The sequence below is a fragment of the Gallus gallus genome, chromosome 15, assembly GCF_016699485.2.
Source record: "Gallus gallus isolate bGalGal1 chromosome 15, bGalGal1.mat.broiler.GRCg7b, whole genome shotgun sequence".
Lineage (NCBI taxonomy): Eukaryota > Metazoa > Chordata > Aves > Galliformes > Phasianidae > Gallus > Gallus gallus.
In genome coordinates this window covers 3,449,771-3,455,770 of record NC_052546.1, presented here as the reverse complement: position 1 = coordinate 3,455,770, position 6,000 = coordinate 3,449,771, and positions in this window count along the sequence as shown.

Here is a 6,000-nt window from a genome sequence, read left to right as displayed (position 1 = left end):
TTCCCCTTTAACAGATAACTCCCCTAGATAATAACAATCCTTTGTTTGAAATAAGTGCTTTAAAGTTTATGACCTGTTGCAGCAAGCATTCATCATAAGAGCCAAGAAGGGATGTGTCTATTTTCTGTTTTACCTTTGACAGAGCATTTTTTATGAACACTTGTATTAGAATTGTAAGAAAGATTCTGCAAAAATACCTGGGAGCACTAGGAATAGAAAGATTATGGCAACTATATTATTGCACTGTTTTGGTATGGAAAAGCAAAAAGGGAAGTAAACCAAATTAATGATAAAATTATATTTACTCCAATAACAAAAAAAAATCATTTAGTTGAATTTCAAGCTGATTTGTTTTTTTTTATAAAAAGATAAGAACAAGCACAGTGAAAACATTAAAACGTTAGACTAAATTCTAGACTCCGTAATTGAACAAAATTAGAGTTGCTGGAGCAACTTTGCATTTATTTCATGGACTCTGAATCATTGTTGACTTTTTAATATATTCCACTTTAGAGACAATACAAGATGGGTCCCAGTTCTCATGGTGTAATTCTCCACTGTGCATCACTTAAATAGCTTATAGCAATGCAGAGGCCTTGTTCAGGCCCTTGAAGAAGAATGAGTTCATTTTAATTTATAGTAGATGACTTATGCCTGAACTCAAATAAACCTTTTTAGATAATAAATTGCATAATTTGGATTCTCTTGTCATGTCAAGAAAGATGTGCATCTGTGTCATTACAATGTAGGATGCAGATGTATGCCATCCAGTTGCACCAGTCAGCAGGGGTTATACAGGGGGAGGACGTGCCATAATGATTTCAAATTGCCTAAATTTTGATTGGATTAAAGCCCTAGGATTGATTGTAGATAGCATGTAACTAAGGAAGCTATTTAAATCATTTTGATTTTATTCATAGATAACGATAGCAAAGTGACCAATCTTCTTAACAGACATCAAAGGTAATTATCTAGCCAGGTATTGTAGATAGAAATGCTTGTATTTATATAACAGAATTTATCTGTAGCCTGTAAGGGTAGCTTAATGGTCAGCTCTTTTGGATACATCACTCGCCCTTGAGGTGTGGTCTCACTGTTGGCACAGGAGCTGCGTTTGAAAATGACTTCTAGAGCTACAAAGTTCTGGCTCCATTAAGTCAGCAGCAGTTTTGATGTCAGCTACAGCATAAGTAGATTTGGCCTTTTCTGTCTAACAGGTTAGTACCCCAGCTCCTCAGAATGCTCAGCTCCTCAGGGAACAGCTAAGCATTTCTTGTGGCTTTGCACCTCTATTGATGCTTGGGCAAAGCAAACATCAAATGCTCTGAAAACAGAAATTCAATATTTTACACTCATAACATACTCATATATGTGGACATTCAGCGAAGCAAGAGAAAAGAAAAGTGCATCAGGCTGACTGACAATAAATTGTAAATATTATGAGTGTGCACTTGGATATTTGAATGGTAGTTTGCCAACAAATGTAGTGGAATGGCATAATGGAAAAGATGACAACATCAAGACTGTTGTGGCAACGTCTGATTGTTATTTGCATGTAATTTAAGGAGTAACCTAATATTCTGTGCTAATGTACATCAAAGAAGCAAGAAATCAGTGTTGTCAAGGAGGGGGCAGTTTTATAATTTCCAGACTGTCGTTCCTATAACACAAATATTGGACAGGGTATCATTAATTTTATGTATAACGTACATGCTCAATGCAACTCACTTGCCTTGTCTTCACAACTGTTTCTCTACTAACTTTCTTTAGTCTTCAGTTTCATGTTCTTTGTTTATCACTGATAGCTGAAGGATTCCATGTAACACCATTGCATTAAACCAATGTAAAGAAATGTAATTTGGTGAATATATATTAAGATAAATAAGATGGTGCTTTCGCAGTTACGTTTGTGCAAGATAAGGCAGTGACCAACTATTTTCAAAACACTGTCCCACCCTTTTTAAATAATAATTACCAGTTTAAAACTGCAAACCGCCTTAATAAGCAGGACATAATCAATCCCAGACTAGCAAGAGCTTACAAGTATCTACAAGTAGTTCACCCATAGAGAAAAGACTCTGTAGGCATTCCAGTGCCAGATATGTCTATTTATACATATGCAGTTAGATATTTATTTATAAAATGCACAGAGTTGTACATATGCTGTATGTACATACATTACGGTATTTAGATAAACAGCTAACTCAGTATGTCTTTTACTGTTGTTGGAAATAAATCTATGTCTGAGAACAGGTTTTCCACGGATAAAGGCTATGCAATTTACCTGTGGCATTAAAAAAAAAAAAAGAGTTTATTGAGCTAAAGGGGACTAGCCATGGTTTTAAAAGGATGTACTGTATGAGAGTCTGAAGTGATGTGCGCATGCATAAACACTGAAATGCATTTCTGTCTTACATAGAAATAAATGACGTGTGTATATATACATATATATATATGTGTATATATATATGTATGTATATATCCACACTCACAGGCCATATGAGAATGTGCCAAATCCAGAAGAAATACCAGCTTGATGTTATACGCTGCTTTGGTGTCATAAATCTGTAAATATTTTTATGGTTGATTGAGACATCTCAATTTCCTCACCCCATTCACAGCACGACCTGACGAACAAAGCTTGTTAGCATAACTGGTGCAACACACACCCAGCCTGGGAGCAGCAGCACGCAGCAAAGCTCCTTTGGAGGGACAGTAGGTACTTGTTAGGTTGGTATTGCTACTGGAGTCAGTGTATCCTCAAACCACAGCCTTGGAGATACATATGCATGCTTTAAAGTACAACCTTTCTTTTGCATACAGTAAAGGCATTCTGACAGCGTATTGGCACACCCACTAGGAACAAAGCTTAAACAGGCACTGTCAGCTGCCCCGGGGAATTACATAAGAATAAAAGATTGAAAAGTGTGCTGTGGGGATGATTCATATACCTGAGGCTCAGACCAGGTGCTCTGCAATTAACTGCATTAACCTGCAGCTGGAGTGAGTTCAGAGTGAAGGTTAGCTATTCTCAGTTCAATTGGTTTAAAATCTGTACTGAGAATTATATTCAGTTGTTTATATGGCTGTTTGTTGTTGCTGTCTGACTCTGCTGAGAGGCTTAAAAAGAGTGCTGTATGTTGAGTTCTAATAATATTTAATGCAGAATATGCAGGATTCTCCTTATAAAGTTAGAGGGAGGAACCAGAAAATGACATTTGAAGTTAGGATGACATTTATTTTGGAATATCCACTGACTTGTGGAAGGTAGAAAGAGAATAGATGGCTTTGAAAAGCGGAATGCTTAGAGGGATAACCCTTTTTCAGTTTTACAGAACATGGCAGGGCTTAAAAAATGTGCCCAGCTTAGCACATGGACAGACTGCATGATCTCTTTTGAAATCTACACAGGATCTTTTTACCCGCTGGGTTTAATTTCAGAATCCAGTACAGTCATTAAAGAAAATAAAATTATGTTTGTTCTTTCATCTGGAGCACAGAGCAGTATCAATTTTTCATTCCCTTCTCCTTTGCATTCCCCCTTCCAAAAAAAGATGTATAGATGGAAGAATTCACCCTATAGCTCCCCTAAAATTTCTCGTCTTGGACAGCTGCTTTGAATTTATTCTGTATACTTGGTTGCCTAATGTCTGCAACATGTAATGCTCTTTCTGTGCTCCCAGGATTGCCAAAACTGGAACATTATGTGTCCTGAACTTGCAGCCAATCTTAAAAGCTCTATCTATATCTTCCCAATGTCTGAATTTTCTGATCAGCCTCTCATGAAGTAACAGTATCCCAGACTGCAGTGTCTGAGCACTTCCCATTTACTAACATCAAGCAGAATATTCTTCATTTTAAGATGTGGGAAACAAAGTCAGACAGAATGCTTGTGTACACAGAAGGTTTTTCCATTAATGCTTTATCATTATAGTTAAATCGTCACTGTTCTGACTGTGCAGTTCCCTCGGCAGAGGCAAATATTTCAGACTGAGAGGTCCTGTCTTCCATCGTGTTTAAATCATTTCCAAATAATAATAATAAAAATAAATAAGAAAAAAAGTCCAAACATCTGAGAGTGATTTAATGTAACACTTCCTCATTGTATTTCATGCTGGTATAACCTCACTCTTTTGGAAATATCTGTGTCTTGTTCTACAACCTGGCCTAGAGATTCTAGCTCTAGAGTCAACCTGTTACAGTTGTGACCCATGCGTGGGCCAGTGCCGTGATAGCACTATAGATTTGTATGATGTAATTGGAAAGACAATGACTGCTTCCTTTGAAAAGTACAGTGAAGACTTTGCTTCCAATAAAACCAGGGTTTACTCCTAACAGTGATGGTTATCTACTGTTTGGGTAACAAAACAACATGCCATTTCACAGCGCAAAAGCATGTGTGATCTGGCTTGCTTTGTGCTGGCCAATTCAGCTGACAGTGGCAAGCAGAGTTCATAACATTACTGTTGGAGGCACGCACTTCTATAGCTGCACTGATGCAAAGCTTCAATGTGCTCTCGTGCTCCTCCTGTTTTCATTAATTCTTCTGTATGCTTAACAAAATAGCTGAATTTTGTTCTATATCCTGAAGGCTGTTAGTTGAGTTTGCAAAGCAGGTGTAAGTAGTAGTACAGGGATTTGCTTTGTATGCACCTATACACCGCTGACGACAATGTGCATGAATTTGCTGTGCAGCTGTTCCCTAATGCTGACATGCAGTGACACTCAAAAGCACTCTGCTTTCTCCCCTTTGCTTACCCAGAAGTACATGTTGGGCAGCACACTGTTAACTGTACAGCATTCTGTTAATATGCAAAGACCATGTGCTCTGTTTTGGTATCTCAAGACACTGTTTCAAGAAGCCAAGAGTCAACTCTATACAGACAGTGCATACCGTATCTGTCTCTTAGAGCTGGCTTGGAGTGCTCTCCAGCAAATGACAGCTATTGGTAAACATCTGAGAAATGAAAAGATTTATTTTCTCTAGGAGTGGCAGCTGGGTTTGAATTCAAATGGCAGGCCTGTATTTCTGTGACATTCTTTCAGTTTCTGATGCAGACTCTGCATCTGGTATCACATTTTATCTTCTTTATGGCAGGTACAAAAGCACTTACCTACAGTACCTCACAAGGATTTTTAAAACATGAATTAACAGTTGCAAATCACTGAGAGATGTGGATCTGTACTAGAGTCAGTTTTAAAGGACTCTGATAAAGAAAATTGAATGTGAAAGACAAAGGCATCTTATGCTGGGATTCTATTTTCTGCAGTCTAAGAAAGCTGATAAATAAGGCTACTCTTATATAATAGTGGCTGAAAGACTGCAGATTTCCAAACTTTTTTTTTTTTTCCCCAGAGCTTTTTAAAGTAACGCTCGAGTAAAAAACTTTCTGAAGAGGTAAAGTGATAAATCAAAGAAAACCGGTCTGGTATTAGGAAGGTAAACGTCCCTTGCCTGACTTCTGAAAAATGATTTGAAAACCTTTATTTGGAACTTCAGAACAGGGTGTTACTGAGGCTGCCACCACCTTTACTGTGAAGTGCAATACAATATAACATGTAGTTCTGTAAAGGAACTCTGTTGGATAAAAGAGCTGAGAGATCATTACTATTTAGCTAACAAACGTGTAAGAATCCTGGTATCCTCTGCAGCAGGCAAGGAGCTGGACTGGCCCTCCCAGGATCACATAGCAGCATCAAAGATAAGGACAAAGGGAGATATATCAGAAAGCTACTGCATTTCATCTGCTGTAATTGTCTCAGGAGATGATGCTGAGCCAGAATGGCCCCTGCATTAAGTTTTGAATCACCTTCCAACCCTCTCCCAATCTGCTTTTGTTCCTCTGAGGTTTACTACTAGTAATTTGACATTAAAGTAGAGAGAAAAAATGGGTCATGGAATGGTAAAGGTTAAAATTGATGCTGTTGTGGAATAGTGCAAATAAAAATGACCTTAAGACAATAGTGAAGCTAAAGATGGTGAAAAAACATGGGGGTCCA